The 16,026-nt window shown below is 42.6% G+C and overlaps 1 long non-coding RNA gene and 5 other non-coding genes across 7 annotated transcripts in view; 2 read left to right on the top strand and 4 right to left on the bottom strand.

The window, feature by feature from the left end:
• Positions 1-702: 702 nt before the first annotated feature.
• On the bottom strand, positions 703-870 carry LOC138058454 (U1 spliceosomal RNA). Its single transcript, XR_011133977.1, has one exon. It is a non-coding gene; the product is annotated as a U1 spliceosomal RNA (small nuclear RNA).
• Positions 871-5,579: 4,709 nt separating this feature from the next.
• LOC138058443 (5S ribosomal RNA) lies at positions 5,580-5,698 on the top strand. The gene has a single exon (XR_011133966.1). It is a non-coding gene; the product is annotated as a 5S ribosomal RNA (ribosomal RNA).
• A 976-nt stretch (positions 5,699-6,674) lies between these two features.
• LOC138058380 (U1 spliceosomal RNA) lies at positions 6,675-6,838 on the bottom strand. Its single transcript, XR_011133907.1, has one exon. It is a non-coding gene; the product is annotated as a U1 spliceosomal RNA (small nuclear RNA).
• A 194-nt stretch (positions 6,839-7,032) lies between these two features.
• On the bottom strand, positions 7,033-7,225 carry LOC138058535 (U2 spliceosomal RNA). Its single transcript, XR_011134053.1, has one exon. It is a non-coding gene; the product is annotated as a U2 spliceosomal RNA (small nuclear RNA).
• A 267-nt stretch (positions 7,226-7,492) lies between these two features.
• On the top strand, positions 7,493-7,611 carry LOC138058334 (5S ribosomal RNA). The gene has a single exon (XR_011133866.1). It is a non-coding gene; the product is annotated as a 5S ribosomal RNA (ribosomal RNA).
• Positions 7,612-15,630: 8,019 nt separating this feature from the next.
• Positions 15,631-16,026, bottom strand: part of LOC138058071 (uncharacterized) — a 3,628-nt gene continuing 3,232 nt past the window's right edge. For both annotated transcript variants that reach the window (XR_011133783.1, XR_011133784.1), the window contains exon 3: positions 15,631-16,026. This exon is cut by the window's right edge and continues 169 nt beyond it. This is a non-coding gene — a long non-coding RNA (uncharacterized lncRNA).

Genomic DNA, 16,026 nt, shown 5'->3' with positions numbered 1-16,026 from the left:
CACTGTTATGCATTAGATGGAAGTTAACCTAGCCCGGATGATATGTATACAACGAAGGCTACAACACTACAACATTGATCTTGCGAAAACGTGACTTACGTGACGTAGCGCACTTCAAAGTCTTACTGTTCCCTGCTCAACACGGACAGTACGTATTCAAAGGGCCGATAAAGACACTATCCTGAACCATGAAAGATTTACTTTTTATGATAACAATCCAATTAACTGATAACATAGAGAAACCACAAAGTGTTGGCACAGAAATGTAACGCCAACTGATCTGGCGGGTCCTCAGTTACTCAATGCAAACGGGGCTCTCCAGAACGCAACATAACACAACGCAAAAGAAATCTATCGCGATGGAGCAGTACAAACACACATCCACTTACGTTTTCGAAACGATGCACGAGGATAAGAGCTCGACCCGCTGGCATTTTCTTGTCTCACTCGTCTATCGATGGAAATCGATGCGGCTGAAATAAACACGTCGTCTCCCTCTCTGTACGGCCAAGAATGAGAGAAATGAAATCACAGTTTTTCAGTGCACCAAGTACGGACATTCACCTACAATTTCAGCAGTGGACTTCACAAATACAACTCACCTTCCTTAGTCCTTACACCGCCACCGCATCTCCTTCCCTGCCCTGCCTGAAACGTTACCAACAAACTTCCCATTAGCCAACTTTGCCACCGGGGTTTGGTGCGGGACTAAGCGCGAACGCAGGTCCCCACTACCAGAAATTATACGCTCGAGTTACCCACATTTGGGGTAATCGCAAGGGTCAACCCCAATCGAAGTGCAATGAAAGAGCCTCACCTTGAGAGGACTGCCTCCCTGATCACCAAGTGCCTCCCGCGTCAGGTAAGTTTTTTTTATGTTTAAGGCGAATGGCAGCCCCCCGGTAGGGTGAGTGCAATGGCTGCCAGACATTCAGACTCATCCATCAACAACAATGGTTCGCCTCAAACGGGGGTGCACCAGCACGTCAAACGTCACCGGGGAATCGAACCCCGCCCCTACAAACAAAAAAAAAAAACAAAACTAACGAAGAAAAGCATTCACGAGACGCCTCGTCCGACTTACACTCGAGAATGGCATTTCCACATCAAACAAACAAACAAGCAAACCAACAGGACGAAGGACTACAGGACAAAACAAAAACAACCGAACTGTGCAGCGGCGAATGGCAGACCTGACAAGGACGCCAGTCAGAAAGACTCATCCTAACAGGAGTAGGTACGCCGCGAGACAGCAACAGCTTGGGGCGACAATGGGACTAGAACTGGGACAGAGAAAAACGACCATTGCAAACAGAGCCGATAATGCCAGACGCACCCCACTGACGATGAAAATAACGTAGACGACGGGGGGACTTGAAACGCTTAAAAAGGAGAGGTAGATTGAACTTGACACGAGAGCGGACCTTTGCGATGACATCGAGAGCACCGGGCGGCACATTACGGAAACGAAAGTCATTCCGAGCGAGCCAGATAAAATACTTACAGACAACCTAGGATGTACACGAAAACACGAGGAACTCGACGGATCTCAGCCGGGTCAAAAACCAAACAGCACGTGACGGCAAACCAAAGAAGGGGACGAAGACGAAAAAACCAAACAATAGAGACTGTAACCATGAAAGAACACTATGAGCAAGAGGGCAGGAGAAAAACAAGTGAGAAGGACATTCAGAGGCAAGACGGCAAAAAGCAAGAAGGGTCGACCGAGTACCCAAAAACCGACAAGGCGATCGGCAGTGTACAACACGCCATGGCGACCTTTCAGTTGAGATCGATCACTGGGCGGTCAAGATTGAAGAAGAACAATTGGGACCAGGTCGAAGGCCAGTAGAGAGTATAGCCATACAAAGGAAAAAACTTGTCAACACAATGGGGAGTCGGACGATCCTCAGACAGCAAAAACAAATAAACAGAATTTGCAGAGATAGAGGAAACAGCAGCAAACATGATGAGGGGACAAAGACGCAATGACAAGGGAGGAACGACGCCGACGGGAAAAGGAACCACCAACCAAACGCCAAGCAGACAGAAGAGCAGAGTAAAACGGGGGGAGGGACTTGGAGGAAAAGGCCTCAGGACGGGACAGAACAACATCAAGAGCAGGGACACCAAAACGAGAATCACACCAAAAGGAAAAGAAATGGACCCAACTACGCGGAGAAAACAGTGAAACGCCGAACCCACTGGACAAGAAGCGCAGAAACCTTAAGACGAAGATCAATGACAGAAAAACCCACCAGCAGATGTAGGCTGAACAACAACAGCACGAGAAACCAGATCGCGTTTGCCCTTCCAAAAAAACCCAAAAACCAATTTACAAAGCTCGGAAGAAACCCAAGGGGGGACATGAATTAGGGAGGCAATGTACCAAAACCCTAGAAAGGGCCAAGGCGTTGATGACGAGAGCTCTCCCGCCGTAGGACAGGGAGCGTTGCCTCCAAGAAGCCAGCACATTCTCCACGGCATCAATCCTAGGACGCCAGTTCACTTCCTCCAAATTCCCAGGCCCAATAAAGACGCCCAGCACTTTGATCTTGGCCGAGGTCCCAGTCCAGGGTGACAGGGGGGTCAGTCCTGCCAGACCACGAACCGAGCCACAATCCCTTGGATTTGGATCCCTGATTAAGCTTAGCACCAGAACCCCTTTCAAAAAGAGCATAAACTTCAAAAATAGCAGCAATGGCAATATCAGACGTGACAATGAGAGAGGTGTCATCGGCGTACTGCGAGATCGGAGACAGGGCCCGCGGGGGCCCGGGGACAGAAAGACCAATGATACGTGGATTGGCACGAATGTTAACAGCAAGCACTTCAGAAACTAGAACATACAATAATGGAGACAAAGGACAGCCCTGACGCACGCCACGAGACAAAGGAAAAAACCGAGACAGATAACCATTAACAACTACAGAGCTTTGGACAGCAGAATAGAACAGAACAACCCAACGGACAAAAGATGGGCCAAAACCCATCCTCGACAAAGTAGCACACATAAATGACCAATCCACTCTATCAAAGGCCTTTTCCTGGTCTAAGGAGAGAACGGCAACGGGATGTCAGATTCCGTGGCAAAGGCAACCACATCACGCAAAAGAGCAACATTCTCGCCAATAAACCTGCCAGGAACACCGCAGGTCTGATCCTCACTAACAAACCAGATGGATAACTTTGAGAAGGCGCCCAGCAATAAACACGAGAAGCAAGCTTATAGTCGACGTTGAGAAGGGAGATGGGGCGCCAGTTACGAGCGTCCAACCGATCTCCCTTCTTAAAGATTAAGGATATGAGACCCCGCCGTTGAGACAAAGACATAGAACCAGACAGATAACACGAATTCAAGACCTCCACTAAATCAGACCCAAGGACGTCCCAGAATTTCAAGTTAAAACTCCATGGGAGAGGCCATCGGACCCCGGGGCTTTACGACGAGCCATGCCAACAAGGGCACGATGACACTCCTCAAGAGTCAGAAAGCCCTCACAAAGATCAGCTTGGGCAGATGAAAGGACGAGGGACACATTACTGAGAAGAATATCTTGAGCGGCGGAATCCGTAGGACAGGCAGTAAAAAAAGAGAGGAGTAGAAAGTGGCGAACGAAGAACACAGATCAGAAGGTGTTGAAACAATGGACCCATCAGGGTTCCGAAGCGCAGAAACCCACCGGTCAGCAGACCGTTTCTTCTCTAAACGAAAAAAGTACGCCGATGAGACTTCGCCCTCCTCAACCCATCGGACACACGTGACCGTACTTGGGCACCTTGAGCAGCCCTGATGTCATAGGCGGAAAGCTGTTCAAGGGTGGATCGATAAACACCTAAAACAGACAGGCAACCAGCATCAAGCCGTGCCTTGAGGTGTGCCGCCAACTAGCCAACAAATCGCGTGACCAAGATTCTTTCTGCGACCGGCGCACACAGTAAGATACCGTAATGCCCTTCGATCTTTGCTTTACCGGAATCCCACCACTTGGAAAGAGAGGAAAAACAGAGCTTACAGTCCTTCCAATCGGCCCAAAAGTCAGAAATAAGGCGACAGACCAGTACTCCTCCTCCTCCAGGACTGAGGTATTAAGCTTCCAAAGCCCCGGACCAGGAGGAATAACGTCAGGAACAGTAAGAGAGCAGGACACAGCACAATGGTCTGAAAACGGACACGGAAGAATTTCACAAACAGAGACAGAGACGCAACCCAGACATAAGGGCACCCAATTAGATCTATACGGGAGGAGATAGAGCCATCCGCCTTAGTCCAGGTAAAGGCGGAGGAAGACGGATGGAGGTATCTCCAAATATCAATACAACAGACATCGTCAAAAAGACGACCAAGGGCAACAACACTCTCACGCGAGGTATCACCGACCACGGAGCCCACACGGTCAGCAGCGCGATCAAAGACGGTATTAAAATCGCCGGCGAGGAGGGTGGGAACTGAAGGGTCTAATCGGGAAGAGACCCCGTCCAGGAAGGCATCACGATCAGGGTTACGATTGGGAGCATAAATGCAAGCAACCCTGAACACAGCGCCACGCAAAGAAAACTCACATAACAAAAACCGACCACAACTATCAGAGGAAGAGATTTAACAAGGGACAACACTGGACGAAAACAAAAACATACAACCACAAGGACTTATTAGAGCCGGAGACACCACAACGGAAAGACCAGATGACTGGAAACCAGGACTGACACTCACTGAGGGAGATGCAGTGGGCCTCTTGGAGGCACACTACATCAGGAAACAACAGGCAAGGAATGAAGCCACTGTACAAACCCAGCTCGCTTAGACTGGTCTCGCAGACCGTTGACGTTAATTGAGACAACTGACAGAGCCATAATGGAGTACAGTAAAAGAGTAACTATGTACGTGCTTTGCGTTGGGGGAGGGAAAACGACACATCAGGCAAACCTTCGTGCTTCGCAGACTTGACAGTATCAGCTGAAGCACGAGTCTTCGATTTAGTAGAAGAGGGCGCAGCTCCGCTCTTCTTAGCCACCTTTGTAAGAGCCTTCCGGGAAGGAGTAACAGAAGAGCTATCAGAGGAGGTTCTCAACGGAATCACAACCGCGTTTACGAGGAGTGGATACCTCAACCATTTCCACCTCCAAAGGTTCAACAGATTGGGAGGATGGAGGAAACACCCGAAGAAACAAGACTGTCGGTACCACCACTAGCAAACAGTACCCCTTACGACGCACACCTGTATTCTCAGCCACTTTACATAAAGTGCCACCACTTGGTGGTTTTTAACATTTTGTAATTTTTTAACAGAATCTCAGTACTTTTGGCCGATGCCCGTAAATGCTCACGGCGGACAAGGTGCTCCCAGTCTCATGGCCACGAGATATGGTGGTCCGATTACAATCCGTGCCAAGGAAGGAATGCCCAAAGCCAACCTGAAAGCGAGGCGCACACAACGATCGCTCTTGTACAGTGGGCAGCAGCACCAGCATTGCATGGCACTTGCGTTGACGGCAAGAGGACAAATGCACATTGTGCTTGCTCTGACCTCGTTTTCATTTTCCCTTATAACAAAGTTAATTTTCACGGCAAATTACTTGTCTACGACCATACCACAGGGAAAACACCGGTTCTCGTCCGATCACCGAAGTTAAGCCCTGTCGGGCGGGGTTAGTACTTGGATGGGAGACCGCCTGGGAATACCCCGTGTTGTAGGCTTCCCTTTTTCCTTCTGTACACTTGATTATCTCAAAAAATCTCAGTTTCTTTCAATGAAAGAACATTCCAAACCAGGTTTTTTGAACACAACATGCCAACGATATGTCAAAGATGAGACATACGACAAAAACAAAATAGTTCACACGAGAAAGTGGAACTTGTATTCCCAAGGGAGCGCGTGCGCGCGAGACCTTATCAATCCAACGTTTATGACATGAAACGTATCTTTTCGTGTGAGCAAAGAACAGGATACGACAAGTAAAAAATGCATGCACTGTTATGCATTAGATGGAAGTTAACCTAGCCCGGATGATATGTATACAACGAAGGCTACAACACTACAACATTGATCTTGCGAAAACGTGACTTACGTGACGTAGCGCACTTCAAAGTCTTACTGTTCCCTGCTCAACACGGACAGTACGTATTCAAAGGGCCGATAAGACACTATCCTGACCATGAAAGATTTACTTTTTATGATAACAATCCAATTAACTGATAACATAGAGAAACCACAAAGTGTTGGCCACAGAAATGTAACGCCAACTGATCTGGCGGGTCCTCAGTTACTCAATGCAAAACGGGCTCTCCAGAACGCAACATAACACAACGCAAAATAAATCTATCGCGATGGAGCAGTACAAACACACATCCACTTACGTTTTCGAAACGATGCACGAGGATAAGAGCTCGACCCGCTGGCATTTTCTTGTCTCACTCGTCTATCGATGGAAATCGATGCGGCTGAAATAAACACGTCGTCTCCCTCTCTGTACGGCCAAGAATGAGAGAAATGAAATCACAGTTTTTCAGTGCACCAAGTACGGAACATTCACCTACAATTTCAGCAGTGGACTTCACAAATACAACTCACCTTCCTTAGTCCTTACACCGCCACCGCATCTCCTTCCCTGCCCTGCCTGAAACGTTACCAACAAACCTTCCCATTAGCCAACTTTGCCACCGGGGTTTGGTGCGGGGACTAGCGCGAACGCAGGTCCCCACTACCAGAAATTATACGCTCGAGTTACCCACATTTGGGGTAATCGCAAGGGTCAACCCAATCGAAGTGCAATGAAAGAGCCTCACCTTGAGAGGACTGCCTCCCTGATCACAGTGCCTCCCGCGTCAGGTAAGTATGCCTTTTCAGCCTCTCCGGGACCGCAAAACGCAACTTGTCTGCGCATACCATGTGGTAATGGAGGTCACGTGCTCCTCGTCCTGTCGTGTCGTGCTGTCCACTCGCTGCTATGCTACCTAGAAAAGAGAAGAGAATGTGAAGGTTGGTTGCTTGGTCACTTTTTCTGCTTTCACTTGATTATTTCTTCCCCAGAGGGAAGTGGGCCACGCTCGGAGGTAGTGCTATACCGAGGCAACCCGTGGCCGGGACGAGGCAAGCCTCTTTTCCACGGCCCAGTTCCAAAAATCAGTTTAATATATGAGCTGCTCGATGAGCAGCGCGTATCAGATATTAAGCTGATAAGAACAGATACTACACTTGATCTTAGCCAAAAGGCCGAGAACGATGCCCGTAAATGCTCACGGCGGACAAGGTGCTCCCAGTCTCATGGCCACGAGATATGGTGGTCCGATTACAATCCGTGCCAAGGAAGGAATGCCCAAAGCCAACCTGAAAGCGAGGCGCACACAACGATCGCTCTTGTACAGTGGGCAGCAGCACCAGCATTGCATGGCACTTGCGTTGACGGCAAGAGGACAAATGCACATTGTGCTTGCTCTGACCTCGTTTTCATTTTCCCTTATAACAAAGTTAATTTTCACGGCAAATTACTTGTCTACGACCATACCACAGGGAAAACACCGGTTCTCGTCCGATCACCGAAGTTAAGCCCTGTCGGGCGGGGTTAGTACTTGGATGGGAGACCGCCTGGGAATACCCCGTGTTGTAGGCTTCCCTTTTTCCTTCTGTACACTTGATTATCTCAAAAAATCTCAGTTTCTTTCAATGAAAGAACATTCCAAACCAGGTTTTTTGAACACAACATGCCAACGATATGTCAAAGATGAGACATACGACAAAAACAAAATAGTTCACACGAGAAAGTGGAACTTGTATTCCCAAGGGAGCGCGTGCGCGCGAGATCTTATCAATCCAACGTTTATGACATGAAACGTATCTTTTCGTGTGAGCAAAGAACAGGATACGACAAGTAAAAAATGCATGCACTGTTATGCATTAGATGGAAGTTAACCTAGCCCGGATGATATGTATACAACGAAGGCTACAACACTACAACATTGATCTTGCGAAAACGTGACTTACGTGACGTAGCGCACTTCAAAGTCTTACTGTTCCCTGCTCAACACGGACAGTACGTATTCAAAGGGCCGATAAGACACTATCCTGACCATGAAAGATTTACTTTTTATGATAACAATCCAATTAACTGATAACATAGAGAAACCACAAAGTGTTGGCCACAGAAATGTAACGCCAACTGATCTGGCGGGTCCTCAGTTACTCAATGCAAAACGGGCTCTCCAGAACGCAACATAACACAACGCAAAATAAATCTATCGCGATGGAGCAGTACAAACACACATCCACTTACGTTTTCGAAACGATGCACGAGGATAAGAGCTCGACCCGCTGGCATTTTCTTGTCTCACTCGTCTATCGATGGAAATCGATGCGGCTGAAATAAACACGTCGTCTCCCTCTCTGTACGGCCAAGAATGAGAGAAATGAAATCACAGTTTTTCAGTGCACCAAGTACGGAACATTCACCTACAATTTCAGCAGTGGACTTCACAAATACAACTCACCTTCCTTAGTCCTTACACCGCCACCGCATCTCCTTCCCTGCCCTGCCTGAAACGTTACCAACAAACCTTCCCATTGCATTATGGGTAATAGTGTTGAAAAGCGCGGGTAGAGTTCCCGCCCTCTAACAGGAATAAATTATATTAAGTCTCCAAGAGAGGAAAAAGACGAAGCAAATTTATTAAAGCGGTGATAGTTTTCATTGTGTAAGTCCCAAAAATGTGCCTTTTCCCCACGTGGAGACTTTTTACCTTCGCAAAGCTGGGCCGAAACGTTGCGCACCACTCACGATTGCTTTCGCGAAGTGGTCTTTCTTTATGCTTCAAGCTCATTTCTTCGAGCGAGAAGCGCCCAATTGATGCCATCTTGGAGTTAATGATCTCCCAGGCACTTTGCGAAGGACGAACAACGGGAGGTGATCATTTTTTAAGACGTCAAAAGCCACGATACTTACCTCTTGCATTCGTACAGCTCTTCTCAAACCATTGGGTTGTAGTCAAGTTACTGCGCACACTCGTACATTTCTAATTCATGCCCATTCTTCACGCTTATTTTAGTGTTACACTGACGAAGGACGATGACATCGCCGATTACTTCCTTTAAAGTGATAAAGAAGTAACTTTCCAGGACTATGAAAAATATTGCTTCACTTCTCCTGCCTTCACTTCTCTTGCGGCCACAAAACAGCATCAGCGGGATTTTTGTTGCGTGACGGAACAGCATTTAACAGGTCGTGCAAGAAGCCAAGAACCAGCCACCATTTTTGTGGATATCGTTACACTGTAAAAGGCAACTGCCTGTAACCACTCAGAGCCTGTTCATGAAAAACAATATAAGACAGGTGCGAATGTTAAATTGAAAGCCATATTTACAGTGTTTGCATTTTTCGTCAATCACTTCCACAATTCGAACTATTGTGACAGTCACGACAGTCAATGACAAGTTGTGCCCGAATCAACTTGGTAGGAAGAATTTTTTGGGGGGCTTTCACAACGAACCAAAAAAAAATTCCTAATGCAAAGACAATTCAGTTAGCCTCGCTCATTTGCCGATAATGCCATTCTTAGTCAGTTCCATTTCGTTGTGCAACGTGTGGAATGGTGTGGATGTATGTATATTAAACATAGTTCTAGATATCAAAATAAACGATTTAAATAAACCTTCCGAATTTGTCTTGAAAGTCCCAACATTTTGGTAAATTAATTTGTTACATATACAGTTCATACATTTCTTTAACGTTCACAGTGATGCAATGTGGCACCTTCTTTACAAGAATTTCATTAAAAGAATGCTCAATATACCCAAGCTTTCGAGAAACTCTCTTGAGGATAACTAAAAAGGAAATCATTACATGTACTTGGTGTTTGTTTCTTTTAGATAAAAAATTCTTTGCTATTTAATGCCTGCAGAAGAGGTCCTGGTACATAAAATTAGAATAACGGGGCTTACTAACTGATGCGCTCTTTGTGTTTCTATAAAGGTGTTAGGAGGTTAGTAGTGAACTCTTGAATATCTTTGATAGTACAGAGCTCTTGAAGCATAATAACTTTTTCACCATGGCAACACTGATCCTGCCAGAGATACAAAGCAGCAAAAAAGCAGGGGGAAAAATTAATCGAGGAAAGATCACTTTACAAAAAGCAAGACAATAATGAACTGTCACAGGTTCAATAGGAGGTAGGCAGTTAATAATCATGTCAAATAGAAAATGTTACTTCTTATATTAAACCTATTTTCTTTTAACCTACCACACACCAGAAGTGAGCGTTGCTTTTTCCTCCCAAAATGGAGTACTTCCTTCAGTGCAGTGCATCTAAGGATGGTACGCTGCGACTACAACTCATTTCGCATGTAAATAGCAAACATCTAACTTACCTTTTTTTTTTTCAAAAAACAAAAAAGATAACCTTTCCTGTAATTTTTATGTAAACTATTATGGATGCTTTTCCTGAGCAGGTATTTGTACTTTTTCAAAGTGCATGGAACACTGCAACAGTTTGCATTACATGCATGCGGCTGGTATGAAAAAAGCAGATAGCACCCATGGATAATTGCATGTTTTCATCATTTGTATCAGGGTAGGGGTTGTCAACAATTTCTTCATTTATTCCATTGCTAGTACATGACATTCCAAGACCTCTAAAACGAGTCTTCTTGTCTGACAGTTCATTCCAATGCAATACAGTCACATGTATTAGAACCTTCTCCATCTCATTATAATGCTCAACTAAATGTCACATTTCTGATTGCTCAATGGCAAATGCATAAAGAGATTATAGAGTGCAATACGGAAGTTGCTATGCAAGCAAGGCAATGGAGTTTTTTTCTAGACTATATAATAAAATAAATAATTTATCATGTGAACTTATCATTCATTTAGTGATTTATGGTAACTTGTGATGTTTTAAAAGTTTTCAAATGGCACAAGCCTTACATCACTTCTTCTTACAATTTCCTACACTTATCACATGGTTTCTTAAGGGAAGTTGACTGTTCATTACATCTTTGTAAGCCCTTTTTGGACATCAATTTTAAACTGAGTTTGGCGAAAATTTACATTCATCAAACTTTCACCTTGAGACTCCATACTTGGGTAATACACAGTCAGGCAAAGTGACATTAAAAAAAACACCTACAACCAATAAAAGATCAGGAAAGGCAAGGGAAACACCTGACACCACAAGTGTACACTATAATGATCCATCATTATTGATCAATTACTACAACTTTCCAACACACCATCTCCATAAAAGTTAAGCAAATAATTTACATGGCAAATTTTAGGAAGGAAATATGTTACAACGAAACTCTTTCATGGAGAGCATGAATATCAACAATGTAACCCATGAGATATGCAAATGATAGTAAAGGTATAAAGATTTCAGTCAAGAATTCCCTCCCTCTTTATAGTTGAGAATTTACCTTAGAGAGCTCATACTTTGCCCCTAAACTTTGCACAAGACATCAATTTTGAATTCAACTTAGTTTAACACATGCCTCCTTAATCCAAACTTCTTTCTTTATCAGTTTCTCAACAGAAAATTTCATAAGCTCAGTCACCTCAACCAAGGACAGCCTATGTTGAGTACCGGTACCATCTTCTAACAAATTGGGTTACATGCCATAATCCTCATTTAAAAGGTGTCTTTTGCATGGTGTTACACAAACAAACCCCAAAGAACAGCCATTTTCACCAGAAAAAGGTTTCATACATCCAAGGATTATTCAGGATGAGGTGGACAGATGACACCTTCAAGCAAACAAAATACATGAAGGGACTTTCACACACATGACCAATTAGGGTGTCTAAGGAAAGGTCTATCACACATTACAAGCAATGAGACTTTTTTCCTTGAGCTACCATGCTAATTCAATTGCACCAAGCAGCCTTTACTTACATGCTATTGACTACTATGTTCCTACAATAAAACAAGAGACCCTTTTCAATGGTCCTTATTGGAGGTGAGCCTGCATGCACAATTTCTTTTCTTTAAAACTATCACAGAAGAGGCTTAAGGTTCAATTCCATACAAAATGACACCTTAGCCTCGTTCATGTGGCAACACCACTGATAACTCCAATAAGGGCTATTAATTTCTCTTTTAAGACTATTTATTGAACATTTTAACAACAAAGAATAAGAGATCTAACAAAAAATACAAATCAAAATGACCAACGGTTCACATAAAATAAGACATAATGCCCTTAGCTGTTTAAAAGATTACCTACCACTATTTACCACATAAGCACCATCCAGTCTGAATTCATATCCTCCTCCAGAACTTATCCACCAGCTGACACTATCCACCCTTCATACAACTAGAGACTGAAGCTGGTATTACAGGAAATATGAGGGATACGGACATTTTTTTAAGCAATACATTATTTATCTTCTTACTGTGAGAGGAACTGTTAGATCTATTCACTTACAATGCGCCAATCCAATATTGCTCTTTGCCTCTCAGAAGTGACCTCATGGTAAACAAAGGATGTGCATACAATACCGCTACATCACACACCTTTCATTTCATTACACAGATGTTTACTTCACTTAACTGACCATGTGGTTAAAAAACATTACATTCACTATTTTGTTAATGGTTGCTATAGCTACATGTCAAGGCATCTACGTGTTAAAACTACTCACCCATAAGCAAATATGTCTTTCATTACCTCACATAATCGCAAATCTCCAAAACAGCAGCTGTCTAAAAAAATCATGTGAGGTCATGACATTCATTCTTTAATAGGTGACTTACATCATTAAAACATTGCCAAGACAACACTTAACACTGCACAATAGACCATATTCGATTTCCTCAGGATTACACTGGAACTACATTGCAATGGAGGCTAATGCAGGGGGATATATTAAAAAGTATTTGCATTTGAAAAGATTCCCCCACATTAGCCTCCATTGCATGCTAGTTCCAGTCCAATACTTAGAATACAATTATGGTTTCTTACACTAATAATAATTATTGTTATATACCCAGACTTTCACTCAACAAAAGGAGCACTGTGTTTGGTTGATTCTTGGTCACATGCCCTGATCAAATGTATCTTGGAGGGGATACAATTCTGCATTTGTTGCCTGCTCCAGATGTTTTGCTGTGATTGCTCAAGGAAAAGTCAAAATATATACCAAAGCACTTAATGGCTGGTCCCTCGGAAAACTAGTTTTCTTTGTTAACTGTTTCCCTCAACTTAACATTCAAAATGGTGGGAGTCCACAAAATTCACAAACACTATGGCCTCACAGCCTGCAAGTAACTTTTCTAAAATTTGGATAATTATGGTTGCTGCAATCCTTTTAGCTGTTCCACACATAAAGAAAAATAGTTTAATTCCAAGTTCACTAATTTAAGCAGTGTTGCTAGGACAGTGTGAAAATAATTATCATACAATGTCACGGGGAAAATATTGTGGTAAAGCTTATTAACCATGAGAACTTACTGTATTCTCTGTAAACAAAAATAAGTCGTATCATAAACCAAGTAAACAAATTACTTATGACTATACTCTTGCAGAGATTCCCAATGTACTGGTTCACATTAAAAAAAAAAGGAAAAGACAATCATCAGTTATAATAAAAATCCATTAAGGTGGGGCAAGCCAGTTTCAAAGCTTTCAAGTAACGTTCTTATTAGAAGGCTTGGCACTACAACACTGTATCACATAAATGTTAGCAATGTTATGGTACAGCCGATTCAGAGCCACCTTAATTCTGTGATTTTTTAAGGTGGCTCTGATTTTGCAGTACAGAATAAATTTTATTTCAATTTTGCCGAAAGTTTCATCTTGACCTTCTAATCAATTTCCAGCAATATAAAATGGGGGTCACTGAGTTTGTTGTTTGGGATATAAGCAACAAAAGCCAAAACATCGGGTGTTTTTGCTGACCTTTCCCATTGCCAAGGTTACTTATTACGTCACAATGATGGATGCATTGTGTAGTGTCAAAACATTCTAAAGAGAAAACTGGTTACAGCCACCTTAAATCTAACAAGTTATAACAATACAATACTACAAAACATTTAACAGTGGCAGTGTGCTCTCTCTCAAAGGATCTTGTTATATGTCTTCATTGACTGGTGACAAAACACTGTTGTGGTAATAGAAAAATCAAATGAAAATATTCCTTCAAGCACTCCTTCAGGTGCCTAATCACTGCTTTTCCTATATTGTAACAGCATGAACATAAAAGTAAAACAACAAGGAAGTAGATTATCTATTTTCCTGATAAGAAATTCAAAGAACATAGTAGAATTGATCCAAAGAAAAATAAATAAAAAAGAATTAAACTATGGATGTTTTGTGAGGGATGTGTCTTCGAAATCTCTTTGAGGTACCTTCACGTACATGGTAACTTTAAAAAGGCAGGCAAAACATTGACTTTGTGGTTTTTTCTCTGTTTGCCACTGTTAAATTAGGCAATCCATGGATGAAACTTACTCCAGGCCCCAGCTCTTTATAACAGTCTGTCTGCAATCTGCAACACAGCCACTGTCATTTCCTATGTTTGTGTTGTCTAATACCAAACTAATGGTTTCAACTCAATGGCCATTATGCACTAAGCTGATCTACTTTCAAAGAATGCACTTCTTAACAACCCTCTACCAATGGCCCACATGATATCCCTATGATAACGACATCATAAAAATAGAGGATATTACATGGCCGCTTGGGCATACGAATTTTATCTTCTTGTGCTGAAAGTATCTTCTGTTTATTATAATATAGATATTGATGAAATGTCCAGATTTAACACTTGTTTCACTCATTTTTGAAACAATAAAAAAGTGGTCACCAACCGCTACAACACGCATGTTGTGTACATGTAACATGAAACAAGATATGAAAGTTTGAAAAAAAACATCATGATATAATGTTAAATTTTGCAATAAAAATGTTACTGTGAAACTCACAAAACCGTGAACACCAGAAATTTTTATGGAACGTCATTGCGTTGCGAGAAAATAGCCAATAAGGCATGAGAAACCTAAACCACAAACAGCAATGCTAATTAGTTTGTGGTTTTGAGGTTTCTTTGCATGTCCTGAACATTATTGTGATTGGTCCCTACAAAATCAACATTCCTGAACTGTTTTTTGAGTTGATGGTTTTCTGAGTTTCACAGTAATGTAGTGAAGAAAAATTACATTAAAACACAAGAATATCTTACAATGAAGAGGAAGCTCACATTTTATTGGCTTATCTTGTTTGTTACCTTGACGACACCTCTATCCTCACATGTGAAAGATAAATATGATATGTTCACTGTGTACGGTGAAGATATAATTTTTTAGTAAAAGGAAATTATCTATTACATCTGTTTAGAAATCACAACATTTCTGATCCCTCCATAGTCTCAACTCCATGGGTTTTATTACAACAATAATTATTAGTTCATGCACTAATACCTTGTAAACAGACTGAAAAACTTAATGTTTCTTTGGAGGGTCTAAAACACAGATCATATTACACAGGTCACTCATTGCAGGGCATTGTTTTACCTTTTTGAAAGTAACCCAAACCCCTTTATTTGGCTAACCCTAGGCCTAAAATCCAACCTTAGGCCTAGGGTTAGCCAAATTGAGGGTTTTGGTTACTTTCCAAAAGGTAAAACAATGACCTGCAATGAGTGAACTGTGTTTTAGACCCGCTGATGTTTGTTTTAGTATGAGAATATCAGCACAATAAACTTTCATTTAAGTAGAGATTGTTCATTTACATGCTTGCTTTGGTCCCCTCCAGCTTAAATGTGATTGACATAGTTTTCTGATATCAATGTGATGTAATTTAATATGCTATGAGCTTATCATGGCACATAATAAACCCTGACACTTTTCAACTGTTTAACAGGAGCACTGAACTTTGACCTGTGACATATTTGCGTGCACCTGTGACTCACTCACCGGCCGGATCAACACTCAGGATCTTAAAATAACTGAGAAGAAAGTGCTGCCTTTGTAATGACATCTTCAAATGGTTAGACTTTCAAGCCTTCTCGGATAACGACTATAAACCATAGACCCTGTGT

Source organism: Montipora capricornis, chromosome 7 (assembly GCF_036669925.1).
Source record: "Montipora capricornis isolate CH-2021 chromosome 7, ASM3666992v2, whole genome shotgun sequence".
Taxonomy (NCBI): Eukaryota; Metazoa; Cnidaria; class Anthozoa; order Scleractinia; family Acroporidae; genus Montipora; species Montipora capricornis.
Note: the sequence above shows the minus strand (reverse complement) of the source record. Positions and strands in the feature narration are given on the sequence as shown.